The 16,845-nt window shown below is 45.2% G+C and overlaps 13 non-coding genes across 13 annotated transcripts; all 13 read left to right on the plus strand.

The window, feature by feature from the left end:
- Positions 1–490: 490 nt before the first annotated feature.
- On the plus strand, positions 491–681 carry LOC141237440 (U2 spliceosomal RNA). The gene has a single exon (XR_012302976.1). It is a non-coding gene; the product is annotated as a U2 spliceosomal RNA (small nuclear RNA).
- A 1,121-nt stretch (positions 682–1,802) lies between these two features.
- Positions 1,803–1,993, plus strand: LOC141237940 (U2 spliceosomal RNA). Its single transcript, XR_012303460.1, has one exon. It is a non-coding gene; the product is annotated as a U2 spliceosomal RNA (small nuclear RNA).
- A 1,121-nt stretch (positions 1,994–3,114) lies between these two features.
- LOC141237441 (U2 spliceosomal RNA) lies at positions 3,115–3,305 on the plus strand. The gene has a single exon (XR_012302977.1). It is a non-coding gene; the product is annotated as a U2 spliceosomal RNA (small nuclear RNA).
- A 1,120-nt stretch (positions 3,306–4,425) lies between these two features.
- On the plus strand, positions 4,426–4,616 carry LOC141237442 (U2 spliceosomal RNA). The gene has a single exon (XR_012302978.1). It is a non-coding gene; the product is annotated as a U2 spliceosomal RNA (small nuclear RNA).
- Positions 4,617–5,737: 1,121 nt separating this feature from the next.
- Positions 5,738–5,928, plus strand: LOC141237941 (U2 spliceosomal RNA). Its single transcript, XR_012303461.1, has one exon. It is a non-coding gene; the product is annotated as a U2 spliceosomal RNA (small nuclear RNA).
- Positions 5,929–7,049: 1,121 nt separating this feature from the next.
- LOC141237443 (U2 spliceosomal RNA) lies at positions 7,050–7,240 on the plus strand. Its single transcript, XR_012302979.1, has one exon. It is a non-coding gene; the product is annotated as a U2 spliceosomal RNA (small nuclear RNA).
- Positions 7,241–8,360: 1,120 nt separating this feature from the next.
- On the plus strand, positions 8,361–8,551 carry LOC141237444 (U2 spliceosomal RNA). Its single transcript, XR_012302980.1, has one exon. It is a non-coding gene; the product is annotated as a U2 spliceosomal RNA (small nuclear RNA).
- Positions 8,552–9,673: 1,122 nt separating this feature from the next.
- LOC141237390 (U2 spliceosomal RNA) lies at positions 9,674–9,864 on the plus strand. Its single transcript, XR_012302940.1, has one exon. It is a non-coding gene; the product is annotated as a U2 spliceosomal RNA (small nuclear RNA).
- Positions 9,865–10,985: 1,121 nt separating this feature from the next.
- LOC141237877 (U2 spliceosomal RNA) lies at positions 10,986–11,176 on the plus strand. Its single transcript, XR_012303399.1, has one exon. It is a non-coding gene; the product is annotated as a U2 spliceosomal RNA (small nuclear RNA).
- A 1,117-nt stretch (positions 11,177–12,293) lies between these two features.
- LOC141237445 (U2 spliceosomal RNA) lies at positions 12,294–12,484 on the plus strand. Its single transcript, XR_012302981.1, has one exon. It is a non-coding gene; the product is annotated as a U2 spliceosomal RNA (small nuclear RNA).
- A 1,120-nt stretch (positions 12,485–13,604) lies between these two features.
- On the plus strand, positions 13,605–13,795 carry LOC141237831 (U2 spliceosomal RNA). The gene has a single exon (XR_012303355.1). It is a non-coding gene; the product is annotated as a U2 spliceosomal RNA (small nuclear RNA).
- Positions 13,796–14,916: 1,121 nt separating this feature from the next.
- On the plus strand, positions 14,917–15,107 carry LOC141237446 (U2 spliceosomal RNA). The gene has a single exon (XR_012302982.1). It is a non-coding gene; the product is annotated as a U2 spliceosomal RNA (small nuclear RNA).
- A 1,123-nt stretch (positions 15,108–16,230) lies between these two features.
- On the plus strand, positions 16,231–16,421 carry LOC141237447 (U2 spliceosomal RNA). Its single transcript, XR_012302983.1, has one exon. It is a non-coding gene; the product is annotated as a U2 spliceosomal RNA (small nuclear RNA).
- Positions 16,422–16,845: the final 424 nt, after the last annotated feature.

Consider the following 16,845-nt stretch of genomic DNA (forward strand, 5'->3'; position numbering starts at 1 on the left):
GAGCTTCTCAGTGACATTCAGCCATCCAGGTATCCCGCCTGCAGTAGACGGAATGTGGCAATGGAACGCTGGCTGCGCGTGTCATAATAGGCTCTGAGCCTTTATATACCTCGCACAGCAGCAGCCACCTTCAGTCTGCTGCTGGACAGCCAGCAGCAGCAGCAGCAGGAGAGGTAATTAATCAGCAACCCTCCTGCTAAGGGTAGACAGCTGCTCGTTCCACCCCCCCCGCCTTAATTGGTTCTCCTCCCTTCCAACGGTGTTGAGGCGGGTGGGAACAGCCGGGGGTTGAGGGTACTGTGCTAAAAGAGGTGGAGTTATGCAGATCTAAAACGCGTGGATTGCAGCAGCAGCAAGCCGAAAAGTGCAGGCATGTGAGGGATCTAGAGGTTGACAGCATGTCTTCTTAACGGGAGTCCAGGTGGCCATCTCCACAAATGGACTTTTCAGAATCCTTGGGTGGCACCGTAGTCGGAAACCATTTCTGGTTATCGCTTCTCGGCCTTTTGGCTAAGATCAAGTGTAGTATCTGTTCTTATCAGTTTAATATCTGATACGTCCCCTATCTGGGGACCATATATTAAATGGATTTTTAGAACAGGGAGATGGAAAAAGAGCTTGCTCTGTCCACTCCACGCATTGACCTGGTATTGCAGTATCTCCAGGACCGGTGCACCCCTTCTTTAATGCAGTTTCTAAAATCAGAAAGAATTGAATTCAATGCTTTTTGTTCATTTTGCTTGTTTGTCGGATTTTGGGATGGACTCTTTGGCTTTGCTTTTCTTCTCCTCATTGGATTTTTCATGTTAAAAGTTGCAGAAGCCAGATGACAAGCTCATTTTGGTTCAACTTCAGCAACTGTGCATTGCATTGCCATGTAATGTAATGTAATGCAATGCTATCTATCTAGCTCTCCCTCTATACTTCCTTTTGGATAAACAGACATATTAGGCAAGCATTTTGGAGCTTTCACCTAAATAACTACAGGTGGTGAGATAAGCTGCACAATATAATTGACCTTTCAGTATATTGTTGCACACACACCATCTATTTAGCAAATGCCCTTGTTATCAACAGCAGCCTTTTAAACTCACCTGAGCTAACAGGTATGTGAGCTGGTTACTCTGCTGCGCTTAAAATTTCTTTTTTGGTTTGCTACAATGCCTTTTCTGAAACGTTGTCTCCCTCTGCTGGAACACTGACTTCTTTCATTTAATGCCTGCAGACTATAAAAGAGAAACCAACCCAAAAAGTTTGGTTGATTAGTCTGTGGCATTCTTTTAAACTGTTGCTTATGGCGGTCTCTGTGAGCTTCTCAGTGACATTCAGCCATCCAGGTATCCCGCCTGCAGTAGACGGAATGTGGCAATAGAACGCTGGCTGCGCGTGTCATAATAGGCTCTGAGCCTTTATATACCTGCGCACAGCAGCAGCCACCTTCAGTCTGCTGCTGGACAGCCAGCAGCAGCAGCAGCAGGAGAGGTAATTAATCAGCAACCCTCCTGCTAAGGGTAGACAGCTGCTCGTTCCACCCCCCCCCCCGCCTTAATTGGTTCTCCTCCCTTCCAACGGTGTTGAGCCGGGTGGGAACAGCCGGGGGTTGAGGGTACTGTGCTAAAAGAGGTGGAGTTATGCAGATCTAAAACGCGTGGATAGCAGCAGCAGCAAGCCGAAAAGTGCAGGCATGTGAGGGATCTAGAGGTTGACAGCATGTCTTCTTAACGGGAGTCCAGGTGGCCATCTCCACAAATGGACTTTTCAGAATCCTTGGGTGGCACCGTAGTCGGAAACCAATTCTGGTTATCGCTTCTCGGCCTTTTGGCTAAGATCAAGTGTAGTATCTGTTCTTATCAGTTTAATATCTGATACGTCCCCTATCTGCGGACCATATATTAAATGGATTTTTAGAACAGGGAGATGGAAAAAGAGCTTGCTCTGTCCACTCCACGCATTGACCTGGTATTGCAGTATCTCCAGGACCGGTGCACCCCTTCTTTAATGCAGTTTCTAAAATCAGAAAGAATTGAATTCAATGCTTTTTGTTCATTTTGCTTGTTTGTCGGATTTTGGGATGGACTCTTTGGCTTTGCTTTTCTTCTCCTCATTGGATTTTTCATGTTAAAAGTTGCAGAAGCCAGATGACAAGCTCATTTTGGTTCAACTTCAGCAACTGTGCATTGCATTGCCATGTAATGTAATGTAATGCAATGCTATCTATCTAGCTCTCCCTCTATACTTCCTTTTGGATAAACAGACATATTAGGCAAGCATTTTGGAGCTTTCACCTAAATAACTACAGGTGGTGAGATAAGCTGCACAATATAATTGACCTTTCAGTATATTGTTGCACACACACCATCTATTTAGCAAATGCCCTTGTTATCAACAGCAGCCTTTTAAACTCACCTGAGCTAACAGGTATGTGAGCTGGTTACTCTGCTGCGCTTAAAATTTCTTTTTTGGTTTGCTACAATGCCTTTTCTGAAACGTTGTCTCCCTCTGCTGGAACACTGACTTCTTTCATTTAATGCCTGCAGACTATAAAAGAGAAACCAACCCAAAAAGTTTGGTTGATTAGTCTGTGGCATTCTTTTAAACTGTTGCTTATGGCGGTCTCTGTGAGCTTCTCAGTGACATTCAGCCATCCAGGTATCCCGCCTGCAGTAGACGGAATGTGGCAATGGAACGCTGGCTGCGCGTGTCATAATAGGCTCTGAGCCTTTATATACCTGCGCACAGCAGCAGCCACCTTCAGTCTGCTGCTGGACAGCCAGCAGCAGCAGCAGCAGGAGAGGTAATTAATCAGCAACCCTCCTGCTAAGGGTAGACAGCTGCTCGTTCCACCCCCCCCCCCGCCTTAATTGGTTCTCCTCCCTTCCAACGGTGTTGAGGCGGGTGGGAACAGCCGGGGGTTGAGGGTACTGTGCTAAAAGAGGTGGAGTTATGCAGATCTAAAACGCGTGGATTGCAGCAGCAGCAAGCCGAAAAGTGCAGGCATGTGAGGGATCTAGAGGTTGACAGCATGTCTTCTTAACGGGAGTCCAGGTGGCCATCTCCACAAATGGACTTTTCAGAATCCTTGGGTGGCACCGTAGTCGGAAACCAATTCTGGTTATCGCTTCTCGGCCTTTTGGCTAAGATCAAGTGTAGTATCTGTTCTTATCAGTTTAATATCTGATACGTCCCCTATCTGGGGACCATATATTAAATGGATTTTTAGAACAGGGAGATGGAAAAAGAGCTTGCTCTGTCCACTCCACGCATTGACCTGGTATTGCAGTATCTCCAGGACCGGTGCACCCCTTCTTTAATGCAGTTTCTAAAATCAGAAAGAATTGAATTCAATGCTTTTTGTTCATTTTGCTTGTTTGTCGGATTTTGGGATGGACTCTTTGGCTTTGCTTTTCTTCTCCTCATTGGATTTTTCATGTTAAAAGTTGCAGAAGCCAGATGACAAGCTCATTTTGGTTCAACTTCAGCAACTGTGCATTGCATTGCCATGTAATGTAATGTAATGCAATGCTATCTATCTAGCTCTCCCTCTATACTTCCTTTTGGATAAACAGACATATTAGGCAAGCATTTTGGAGCTTTCACCTAAATAACTACAGGTGGTGAGATAAGCTGCACAATATAATTGACCTTTCAGTATATTGTTGCACACACACCATCTATTTAGCAAATGCCCTTGTTATCAACAGCAGCCTTTTAAACTCACCTGAGCTAACAGGTATGTGAGCTGGTTACTCTGCTGCGCTTAAAATTTCTTTTTTGGTTTGCTACAATGCTTTTTCTGAAACGTTGTCTCCCTCTGCTGGAACACTGACTTCTTTCATTTAATGCCTGCAGACTATAAAAGAGAAACCAACCCAAAAAGTTTGGTTGATTAGTCTGTGGCATTCTTTTAAACTGTTGCTTATGGCGGTCTCTGTGAGCTTCTCAGTGACATTCAGCCATCCAGGTATCCCGCCTGCAGTAGACGGAATGTGGCAATGGAACGCTGGCTGCGCGTGTCATAATAGGCTCTGAGCCTTTATATACCTGCGCACAGCAGCAGCCACCTTCAGTCTGCTGCTGGACAGCCAGCAGCAGCAGCAGCAGGAGAGGTAATTAATCAGCAACCCTCCTGCTAAGGGTAGACAGCAGCTCGTTCCACCCCCCCCCCGCCTTAATTGGTTCTCCTCCCTTCCAACGGTGTTGAGGCGGGTGGGAACAGCCGGGGGTTGAGGGTACTGTGCTAAAAGAGGTGGAGTTATGCAGATCTAAAACGCGTGGATTGCAGCAGCAGCAAGCCGAAAAGTGCAGGCATGTGAGGGATCTAGAGATTGACAGCATGTCTTCTTAACGGGAGTCCAGGTGGCCATCTCCACAAATGGACTTTTCAGAATCCTTGGGTGGCACCGTAGTCGGAAACCAATTCTGGTTATCGCTTCTCGGCCTTTTGGCTAAGATCAAGTGTAGTATCTGTTCTTATCAGTTTAATATCTGATACGTCCCCTATCTGGGGACCATATATTAAATGGATTTTTAGAACAGGGAGATGGAAAAAGAGCTTGCTCTGTCCACTCCACGCATTGACCTGGTATTGCAGTATCTCCAGGACCGGTGCACCCCTTCTTTAATGCAGTTTCTAAAATCAGAAAGAATTGAATTCAATGCTTTTTGTTCATTTTGCTTGTTTGTCGGATTTTGGGATGGACTCTTTGGCTTTGCTTTTCTTCTCCTCATTGGATTTTTCATGTTAAAAGTTGCAGAAGCCAGATGACAAGCTCATTTTGGTTCAACTTCAGCAACTGTGCATTGCATCGCCATGTAATGTAATGTAATGCAATGCTATCTATCTAGCTCTCCCTCTATACTTCCTTTTGGATAAACAGACATATTAGGCAAGCATTTTGGAGCTTTCACCTAAATAACTACAGGTGGTGAGATAAGCTGCACAATATAATTGACCTTTCAGTATATTGTTGCACACACACCATCTATTTAGCAAATGCCCTTGTTATCAACAGCAGCCTTTTAAACTCACCTGAGCTAACAGGTATGTGAGCTGGTTACTCTGCTGCGCTTAAAATTTCTTTTTTGGTTTGCTACAATGCCTTTTCTGAAACGTTGTCTCCCTCTGCTGGAACACTGACTTCTTTCATTTAATGCCTGCAGACTATAAAAGAGAAACCAACCCAAAAAGTTTGGTTGATTAGTCTGTGGCATTCTTTTAAACTGTTGCTTATGGCGGTCTCTGTGAGCTTCTCAGTGACATTCAGCCATCCAGGTATCCCGCCTGCAGTAGACGGAATGTGGCAATAGAACGCTGGCTGCGCGTGTCATAATAGGCTCTGAGCCTTTATATACCTGCGCACAGCAGCAGCCACCTTCAGTCTGCTGCTGGACAGCCAGCAGCAGCAGCAGCAGGAGAGGTAATTAATCAGCAACCCTCCTGCTAAGGGTAGACAGCTGCTCGTTCCACCCCCCCCCCCGCCTTAATTGGTTCTCCTCCCTTCCAACGGTGTTGAGCCGGGTGGGAACAGCCGGGGGTTGAGGGTACTGTGCTAAAAGAGGTGGAGTTATGCAGATCTAAAACGCGTGGATAGCAGCAGCAGCAAGCCGAAAAGTGCAGGCATGTGAGGGATCTAGAGGTTGACAGCATGTCTTCTTAACGGGAGTCCAGGTGGCCATCTCCACAAATGGACTTTTCAGAATCCTTGGGTGGCACCGTAGTCGGAAACCAATTCTGGTTATCGCTTCTCGGCCTTTTGGCTAAGATCAAGTGTAGTATCTGTTCTTATCAGTTTAATATCTGATACGTCCCCTATCTGCGGACCATATATTAAATGGATTTTTAGAACAGGGAGATGGAAAAAGAGCTTGCTCTGTCCACTCCACGCATTGACCTGGTATTGCAGTATCTCCAGGACCGGTGCACCCCTTCTTTAATGCAGTTTCTAAAATCAGAAAGAATTGAATTCAATGCTTTTTGTTCATTTTGCTTGTTTGTCGGATTTTGGGATGGACTCTTTGGCTTTGCTTTTCTTCTCCTCATTGGATTTTTCATGTTAAAAGTTGCAGAAGCCAGATGACAAGCTCATTTTGGTTCAACTTCAGCAACTGTGCATTGCATTGCCATGTAATGTAATGTAATGCAATGCTATCTATCTAGCTCTCCCTCTATACTTCCTTTTGGATAAACAGACATATTAGGCAAGCATTTTGGAGCTTTCACCTAAATAACTACAGGTGGTGAGATAAGCTGCACAATATAATTGACCTTTCAGTATATTGTTGCACACACACCATCTATTTAGCAAATGCCCTTGTTATCAACAGCAGCCTTTTAAACTCACCTGAGCTAACAGGTATGTGAGCTGGTTACTCTGCTGCGCTTAAAATTTCTTTTTTGGTTTGCTACAATGCCTTTTCTGAAACGTTGTCTCCCTCTGCTGGAACACTGACTTCTTTCATTTAATGCCTGCAGACTATAAAAGAGAAACCAACCCAAAAAGTTTGGTTGATTAGTCTGTGGCATTCTTTTAAACTGTTGCTTATGGCGGTCTCTGTGAGCTTCTCAGTGACATTCAGCCATCCAGGTATCCCGCCTGCAGTAGACGGAATGTGGCAATGGAACGCTGGCTGCGCGTGTCATAATAGGCTCTGAGCCTTTATATACCTGCGCACAGCAGCAGCCACCTTCAGTCTGCTGCTGGACAGCCAGCAGCAGCAGCAGCAGGAGAGGTAATTAATCAGCAACCCTCCTGCTAAGGGTAGACAGCTGCTCGTTCCACCCCCCCCCCCGCCTTAATTGGTTCTCCTCCCTTCCAACGGTGTTGAGGCGGGTGGGAACAGCCGGGGGTTGAGGGTACTGTGCTAAAAGAGGTGGAGTTATGCAGATCTAAAACGCGTGGATTGCAGCAGCAGCAAGCCGAAAAGTGCAGGCATGTGAGGGATCTAGAGGTTGACAGCATGTCTTCTTAACGGGAGTCCAGGTGGCCATCTCCACAAATGGACTTTTCAGAATCCTTGGGTGGCACCGTAGTCGGAAACCAATTCTGGTTATCGCTTCTCGGCCTTTTGGCTAAGATCAAGTGTAGTATCTGTTCTTATCAGTTTAATATCTGATACGTCCCCTATCTGGGGACCATATATTAAATGGATTTTTAGAACAGGGAGATGGAAAAAGAGCTTGCTCTGTCCACTCCACGCATTGACCTGGTATTGCAGTATCTCCAGGACCGGTGCACCCCTTCTTTAATGCAGTTTCTAAAATCAGAAAGAATTGAATTCAATGCTTTTTGTTCATTTTGCTTGTTTGTCGGATTTTGGGATGGACTCTTTGGCTTTGCTTTTCTTCTCCTCATTGGATTTTTCATGTTAAAAGTTGCAGAAGCCAGATGACAAGCTCATTTTGGTTCAACTTCAGCAACTGTGCATTGCATTGCCATGTAATGTAATGTAATGCAATGCTATCTATCTAGCTCTCCCTCTATACTTCCTTTTGGATAAACAGACATATTAGGCAAGCATTTTGGAGCTTTCACCTAAATAACTACAGGTGGTGAGATAAGCTGCACAATATAATTGACCTTTCAGTATATTGTTGCACACACACCATCTATTTAGCAAATGCCCTTGTTATCAACAGCAGCCTTTTAAACTCACCTGAGCTAACAGGTATGTGAGCTGGTTACTCTGCTGCGCTTAAAATTTCTTTTTTGGTTTGCTACAATGCCTTTTCTGAAACGTTGTCTCCCTCTGCTGGAACACTGACTTCTTTCATTTAATGCCTGCAGACTATAAAAGAGAAACCAACCCAAAAAGTTTGGTTGATTAGTCTGTGGCATTCTTTTAAACTGTTGCTTATGGCGGTCTCTGTGAGCTTCTCAGTGACATTCAGCCATCCAGGTATCCCGCCTGCAGTAGACGGAATGTGGCAATGGAACGCTGGCTGCGCGTGTCATAATAGGCTCTGAGCCTTTATATACCTGCGCACAGCAGCAGCCACCTTCAGTCTGCTGCTGGACAGCCAGCAGCAGCAGCAGCAGGAGAGGTAATTAATCAGCAACCCTCCTGCTAAGGGTAGACAGCAGCTCGTTCCACCCCCCCCCCGCCTTAATTGGTTCTCCTCCCTTCCAACGGTGTTGAGGCGGGTGGGAACAGCCGGGGGTTGAGGGTACTGTGCTAAAAGAGGTGGAGTTATGCAGATCTAAAACGCGTGGATTGCAGCAGCAGCAAGCCGAAAAGTGCAGGCATGTGAGGGATCTAGAGGTTGACAGCATGTCTTCTTAACGGGAGTCCAGGTGGCCATCTCCACAAATGGACTTTTCAGAATCCTTGGGTGGCACCGTAGTCGGAAACCAATTCTGGTTATCGCTTCTCGGCCTTTTGGCTAAGATCAAGTGTAGTATCTGTTCTTATCAGTTTAATATCTGATACGTCCCCTATCTGGGGACCATATATTAAATGGATTTTTAGAACAGGGAGATGGAAAAAGAGCTTGCTCTGTCCACTCCACGCATTGACCTGGTATTGCAGTATCTCCAGGACCGGTGCACCCCTTCTTTAATGCAGTTTCTAAAATCAGAAAGAATTGAATTCAATGCTTTTTGTTCATTTTGCTTGTTTGTCGGATTTTGGGATGGACTCTTTGGCTTTGCTTTTCTTCTCCTCATTGGATTTTTCATGTTAAAAGTTGCAGAAGCCAGATGACAAGCTCATTTTGGTTCAACTTCAGCAACTGTGCATTGCATCGCCATGTAATGTAATGTAATGCAATGCTATCTATCTAGCTCTCCCTCTATACTTCCTTTTGGATAAACAGACATATTAGGCAAGCATTTTGGAGCTTTCACCTAAATAACTACAGGTGGTGAGATAAGCTGCACAATATAATTGACCTTTCAGTATATTGTTGCACACACACCATCTATTTAGCAAATGCCCTTGTTATCAACAGCAGCCTTTTAAACTCACCTGAGCTAACAGGTATGTGAGCTGGTTACTCTGCTGCGCTTAAAATTTCTTTTTTGGTTTGCTACAATGCCTTTTCTGAAACGTTGTCTCCCTCTGCTGGAACACTGACTTCTTTCATTTAATGCCTGCAGACTATAAAAGAGAAACCAACCCAAAAAGTTTGGTTGATTAGTCTGTGGCATTCTTTTAAACTGTTGCTTATGGCGGTCTCTGTGAGCTTCTCAGTGACATTCAGCCATCCAGGTATCCCGCCTGCAGTAGACGGAATGTGGCAATGGAACGCTGGCTGCGCGTGTCATAATAGGCTCTGAGCCTTTATATACCTGCGCACAGCAGCAGCCACCTTCAGTCTGCTGCTGGACAGCCAGCAGCAGCAGCAGCAGGAGAGGTAATTAATCAGCAACCCTCCTGCTAAGGGTAGACAGCTGCTCGTTCCACCCCCCCCCCCCGCCTTAATTGGTTCTCCTCCCTTCCAACGGTGTTGAGGCGGGTGGGAACAGCCGGGGGTTGAGGGTACTGTGCTAAAAGAGGTGGAGTTATGCAGATCTAAAACGCGTGGATTGCAGCAGCAGCAAGCCGAAAAGTGCAGGCATGTGAGGGATCTAGAGGTTGACAGCATGTCTTCTTAACGGGAGTCCAGGTGGCCATCTCCACAAATGGACTTTTCAGAATCCTTGGGTGGCACCGTAGTCGGAAACCAATTCTGGTTATCGCTTCTCGGCCTTTTGGCTAAGATCAAGTGTAGTATCTGTTCTTATCAGTTTAATATCTGATACGTCCCCTATCTGGGGACCATATATTAAATGGATTTTTAGAACAGGGAGATGGAAAAAGAGCTTGCTCTGTCCACTCCACGCATTGACCTGGTATTGCAGTATCTCCAGGACCAGTGCACCCCTTCTTTAATGCAGTTTCTAAAATCAGAAAGAATTGAATTCAATGCTTTTTGTTCATTTTGCTTGTTGGTCGGATTTTGGGATGGACTCTTTGGCTTTGCTTTTCTTCTCCTCATTGGATTTTTCATGTTAAAAGTTGCAGAAGCCAGATGACAAGCTCATTTTGGTTCAACTTCAGCAACTGTGCATTGCATTGCCATGTAATGTAATGTAATGCAATGCTATCTATCTAGCTCTCCCTCTATACTTCCTTTTGGATAAACAGACATATTAGGCAAGCATTTTGGAGCTTTCACCTAAATAACTACAGGTGGTGAGATAAGCTGCACAATATAATTGACCTTTCAGTATATTGTTGCACACACACCATCTATTTAGCAAATGCCCTTGTTATCAACAGCAGCCTTTTAAACTCACCTGAGCTAACAGGTATGTGAGCTGGTTACTCTGCTGCGCTTAAAATTTCTTTTTTGGTTTGCTACAATGCCTTTTCTGAAACGTTGTCTCCCTCTGCTGGAACACTGACTTCTTTCATTTAATGCCTGCAGACTATAAAAGAGAAACCAACCCAAAAAGTTTGGTTGATTAGTCTGTGGCATTCTTTTAAACTGTTGCTTATGGCGGTCTCTGTGAGCTTCTCAGTGACATTCAGCCATCCAGGTATCCCGCCTGCAGTAGACGGAATGTGGCAATGGAACGCTGGCTGCGCGTGTCATAATAGGCTCTGAGCCTTTATATACCTGCGCACAGCAGCAGCCACCTTCAGTCTGCTGCTGGACAGCCAGCAGCAGCAGCAGCAGGAGAGGTAATTAATCAGCAACCCTCCTGCTAAGGGTAGACAGCTGCTCGTTCCACCCCCCCCCCCGCCTTAATTGGTTCTCCTCCCTTCCAACGGTGTTGAGGCGGGTGGGAACAGCCGGGGGTTGAGGGTACTGTGCTAAAAGAGGTGGAGTTATGCAGATCTAAAACGCGTGGATTGCAGCAGCAGCAAGCCGAAAAGTGCAGGCATGTGAGGGATCTAGAGGTTGACAGCATGTCTTCTTAACGGGAGTCCAGGTGGCCATCTCCACAAATGGACTTTTCAGAATCCTTGGGTGGCACCGTAGTCGGAAACCAATTCTAGTTATCGCTTCTCGGCCTTTTGGCTAAGATCAAGTGTAGTATCTGTTCTTATCAGTTTAATATCTGATACGTCCCCTATCTGGGGACCATATATTAAATGGAATTTTAGAACAGGGAGATGGAAAAAGAGCTTGCTCTGTCCACTCCACGCATTGACCTGGTATTGCAGTATCTCCAGGACCGGTGCACCCCTTCTTTAATGCAGTTTCTAAAATCAGAAAGAATTGAATTCAATGCTTTTTGTTCATTTTGCTTGTTTGTCGGATTTTGGGATGGACTCTTTTGCTTTGCTTTTCTTCTCCTCATTGGATTTTTCATGTTAAAAGTTGCAGAAGCCAGATGACAAGCTCATTTTGGTTCAACTTCAGCAACTGTGCATTGCATTGCCATGTAATGTAATGTAATGCAATGCTATCTATCTAGCTCTCCCTCTATACTTCCTTTTGGATAAACAGACATATTAGGCAAGCATTTTGGAGCTTTCACCTAAATAACTACAGGTGGTGAGATAAGCTGCACAATATAATTGACCTTTCAGTATATTGTTGCACACACACCATCTATTTAGCAAATGCCCTTGTTATCAACAGCAGCCTTTTAAACTCACCTGAGCTAACAGGTATGTGAGCTGGTTACTCTGCTGCGCTTAAAATTTCTTTTTTGGTTTGCTACAATGCCTTTTCTGAAACGTTGTCTCCCTCTGCTGGAACACTGACTTCTTTCATTTAATGCCTGCAGACTATAAAAGAGAAACCAACCCAAAAAGTTTGGTTGATTAGTCTGTGGCATTCTTTTAAACTGTTGTTTATGGCGGTCTCTGTGAGCTTCTCAGTGACATTCAGCCATCCAGGTATCCCGCCTGCAGTAGACGGAATGTGGCAATGGAACGCTGGCTGCGCGTGTCATAATAGGCTCCTAGCCTTTATATACCTGCGCACAGCAGCAGCCACCTTCAGTCTGCTGCTGGACAGCCAGCAGCAGCAGCAGGAGAGGTAATTAATCAGCAACCCTCCTGCTAAGGGTAGACAGCTGCTCGTTCCACCCCCCCCCCGCCTTAATTGGTTCTCCTCCCTTCCAACGGTGTTGAGGCGGGTGGGAACAGCCGGGGGTTGAGGGTACTGTGCTAAAAGAGGTGGAGTTATGCAGATCTAAAACGCGTGGATTGCAGCAGCAGCAAGCCGAAAAGTGCAGGCATGTGAGGGATCTAGAGGTTGACAGCATGTCTTCTTAACGGGAGTCCAGGTGGCCATCTCCACAAATGGACTTTTCAGAATCCTTGGGTGGCACCGTAGTCGGAAACCAATTCTGGTTATCGCTTCTCGGCCTTTTGGCTAAGATCAAGTGTAGTATCTGTTCTTATCAGTTTAATATCTGATACGTCCCCTATCTGGGGACCATATATTAAATGGATTTTTAGAACAGGGAGATGGAAAAAGAGCTTGCTCTGTCCACTCCACGCATTGACCTGGTATTGCAGTATCTCCAGGACCGGTGCACCCCTTCTTTAATGCAGTTTCTAAAATCAGAAAGAATTGAATTCAATGCTTTTTGTTCATTTTGCTTGTTTGTCGGATTTTGGGATGGACTCTTTGGCTTTGCTTTTCTTCTCCTCATTGGATTTTTCATGTTAAAAGTTGCAGAAGCCAGATGACAAGCTCATTTTGGTTCAACTTCAGCAACTGTGCATTGCATTGCCATGTAATGTAATGTAATGCAATGCTATCTATCTAGCTCTCCCTCTATACTTCCTTTTGGATAAACAGACATATTAGGCAAGCATTTTGGAGCTTTCACCTAAATAACTACAGGTGGTGAGATAAGCTGCACAATATAATTGACCTTTCAGTATATTGTTGCACACACACCATCTATTTAGCAAATGCCCTTGTTATCAACAGCAGCCTTTTAAACTCACCTGAGCTAACAGGTATGTGAGCTGGTTACTCTGCTGCGCTTAAAATTTCTTTTTTGGTTTGCTACAATGCCTTTTCTGAAACGTTGTCTCCCTCTGCTGGAACACTGACTTCTTTCATTTAATGCCTGCAGACTATAAAAGAGAAACCAACCCAAAAAGTTTGGTTGATTAGTCTGTGGCATTCTTTTAAACTGTTGCTTATGGCGGTCTCTGTGAGCTTCTCAGTGACATTCAGCCATCCAGGTATCCCGCCTGCAGTAGACGGAATGTGGCAATGGAACGCTGGCTGCGCGTGTCATAATAGGCTCTGAGCCTTTATATACCTGCGCACAGCAGCAGCCACCTTCAGTCTGCTGCTGGACAGCCAGCAGCAGCAGCAGCAGGAGAGGTAATTAATCAGCAACCCTCCTGCTAAGGGTAGACAGCTGCTCGTTCCACCCCCCCCCCGCCTTAATTGGTTCTCCTCCCTTCCAACGGTGTTGAGGCGGGTGGGAACAGCCGGGGGTTGAGGGTACTGTGCTAAAAGAGGTGGAGTTATGCAGATCTAAAACGCGTGGATTGCAGCAGCAGCAAGCCGAAAAGTGCAGGCATGTGAGGGATCTAGAGGTTGACAGCTTGTCTTCTTAACGGGAGTCCAGGTGGCCATCTCCACAAATGGACTTTTCAGAATCCTTGGGTGGCACCGTAGTCGGAAACCAATTCTGGTTATCGCTTCTCGGCCTTTTGGCTAAGATCAAGTGTAGTATCTGTTCTTATCAGTTTAATATCTGATACGTCCCCTATCTGGGGACCATATATTAAACGGATTTTTAGAACAGGGAGATGGAAAAAGAGCTTGCTCTGTCCACTCCACGCATTGACCTGGTATTGCAGTATCTCCAGGACCGGTGCACCCCTTCTTTAATGCAGTTTCTAAAATCAGAAAGAATTGAATTCAATGCTTTTTGTTCATTTTGCTTGTTTGTCGGATTTTGGGATGGACTCTTTGGCTTTGCTTTTCTTCTCCTCATTGGATTTTTCATGTTAAAAGTTGCAGAAGCCAGATGACAAGCTCATTTTGGTTCAACTTCAGCAACTGTGCATTGCATTGCCATGTAATGTAATGTAATGCAATGCTATCTATCTAGCTCTCCCTCTATACTTCCTTTTGGATAAACAGACATATTAAGCAAGCATTTTGGAGCTTTCACCTAAATAACTACAGGTGGTGAGATAAGCTGCACAATATAATTGACCTTTCAGTATATTGTTGCACACACACCATCTATTTAGCAAATGTCCTTGTTATCAACAGCAGCCTTTTAAACTCACCTGAGCTAACAGGTATGTGAGCTGGTTACTCTGCTGCGCTTAAAATTTCTTTTTTGGTTTGCTACAATGCCTTTTCTGAAACGTTGTCTCCCTCTGCTGGAACACTGACTTCTTTCATTTAATGCCTGCAGACTATAAAAGAGAAACCAACCCAAAAAGTTTGGTTGATTAGTCTGTGGCATTCTTTTAAACTGTTGCTTATGGCGGTCTCTGTGAGCTTCTCAGTGACATTCAGCCATCCAGGTATCCCGCCTGCAGTAGACGGAATGTGGCAATGGAACGCTGGCTGCGCGTGTCATAATAGGCTCTGAGCCTTTATATACCTGCGCACAGCAGCAGCCACCTTCAGTCTGCTGCTGGACAGCCAGCAGCAGCAGCAGCAGGAGAGGTAATTAATCAGCAACCCTCCTGCTAAGGGTAGACAGCTGCTCGTTCCACCCCCCCCCCCGCCTTAATTGGTTCTCCTCCCTTCCAACGGTGTTGAGGCGGGTGGGAACAGCCGGGGGTTGAGGGTACTGTGCTAAAAGAGGTGGAGTTATGCAGATCTAAAACGCGTGGATTGCAGCAGCAGCAAGCCGAAAAGTGCAGGCATGTGAGGGATCTAGAGGTTGACAGCTTGTCTTCTTAACGGGAGTCCAGGTGGCCATCTCCACAAATGGACTTTTCAGAATCCTTGGGTGGCACCGTAGTCGGAAACCAATTCTGGTTATCGCTTCTCGGCCTTTTGGCTAAGATCAAGTGTAGTATCTGTTCTTATCAGTTTAATATCTGATACGTCCCCTATCTGGGGACCATATATTAAATGGATTTTTAGAACAGGGAGATGGAAAAAGAGCTTGCTCTGTCCACTCCACGCATTGACCTGGTATTGCAGTATCTCCAGGACCGGTGCACCCCTTCTTTAATGCAGTTTCTAAAATCAGAAAGAATTGAATTCAATGCTTTTTGTTCATTTTGCTTGTTTGTCGGATTTTGGGATGGACTCTTTGGCTTTGCTTTTCTTCTCCTCATTGGATTTTTCATGTTAAAAGTTGCAGAAGCCAGATGACAAGCTCATTTTGGTTCAACTTCAGCAACTGTGCATTGCATTGCCATGTAATGTAATGTAATGCAATGCTATCTATCTAGCTCTCCCTCTATACTTCCTTTTGGATAAACAGACATATTAGGCAAGCATTTTGGAGCTTTCACCTAAATAACTACAGGTGGTGAGATAAGCTGCACAATATAATTGACCTTTCAGTATATTGTTGCACACACACCATCTATTTAGCAAATGCCCTTGTTATCAACAGCAGCCTTTTAAACTCACCTGAGCTAACAGGTATGTGAGCTGGTTACTCTGCTGCGCTTAAAATTTCTTTTTTGGTTTGCTACAATGCCTTTTCTGAAACGTTGTCTCCCTCTGCTGGAACACTGACTTCTTTCATTTAATGCCTGCAGACTATAAAAGAGAAACCAACCCAAAATGTTTGGTTGATTAGTCTGTGGCATTCTTTTAAACTGTTGCTTATGGCGGTCTCTGTGAGCTTCTCAGTGACATTCAGCCATCCAGGTATCTCGCCTGCAGTAGACGGAATGTGGCAATGGAACGCTGGCTGCGCGTGTCATAATAGGCTCTGAGCCTTTATATACCTGCGCACAGCAGCAGCCACCTTCAGTCTGCTGCTGGACAGCCAGCAGCAGCAGCAGCAGGAGAGGTAATTAATCAGCAACCCTCCTGCTAAGGGTAGACAGCTGCTCGTTCCACCCCCACCCCCCCGCCTTAATTGGTTCTCCTCCCTTCCAACGGTGTTGAGGCGGGTGGGAACAGCCGGGGGTTGAGGGTACTGTGCTAAAAGAGGTGGAGTTATGCAGATCTAAAACGCGTGGATTGCAGCAGCAGCAAGCCGAAAAGTGCAGGCATGTGAGGGATCTAGAGGTTGACAGCATGTCTTCTTAACGGGAGTCCAGGTGGCCATCTCCACAAATGGACTTTTCAGAATCCTTGGGTGGCACCGTAGTCGGAAACCAATTCTGGTTATCGCTTCTCGGCCTTTTGGCTAAGATCAAGTGTAGTATCTGTTCTTATCAGTTTAATATCTGATACGTCCCCTATCTGGGGACCATATATTAAATGGATTTTTAGAACAGGGAGATGGAAAAAGAGCTTGCTCTGTCCACTCCACGCATTGACCTGGTATTGCAGTATCTCCAGGACCGGTGCACCCCTTCTTTAATGCAGTTTCTAAAATCAGAAAGAATTGAATTCAATGCTTTTTGTTCATTTTGCTTGTTTGTCGGATTTTGGGATGGACTCTTTGGCTTTGCTTTTCTTCTCCTCATTGGATTTTTCATGTTAAAAGTTGCAGAAGCCAGATGACAAGCTCATTTTGGTTCAACTTCAGCAACTGTGCATTGCATTGCCATGTAATGTAATGTAATGCAATGCTATCTATCTAGCTCTCCCTCTATACTTCCTTTTGGATAAACAGACATATTAGGCAAGCATTTTGGAGCTTTCACCTAAATAACTACAGGTGGTGAGATAAGCTGCACAATATAATTGACCTTTCAGTATATTGTTGCACACACACCATCTATTTAGCAAATGCCCTTGTTATCAACAGCAGCCTTTTAAACTCACCTGAGCTAACA

Source organism: Phyllobates terribilis, unplaced genomic scaffold (genome assembly GCF_046119375.1).
Source record: "Phyllobates terribilis strain yellow unplaced genomic scaffold, ASM4611937v1 Scaffold_734__1_contigs__length_741531, whole genome shotgun sequence".
In the NCBI taxonomy this organism is placed as follows: domain Eukaryota; kingdom Metazoa; phylum Chordata; class Amphibia; order Anura; family Dendrobatidae; genus Phyllobates; species Phyllobates terribilis.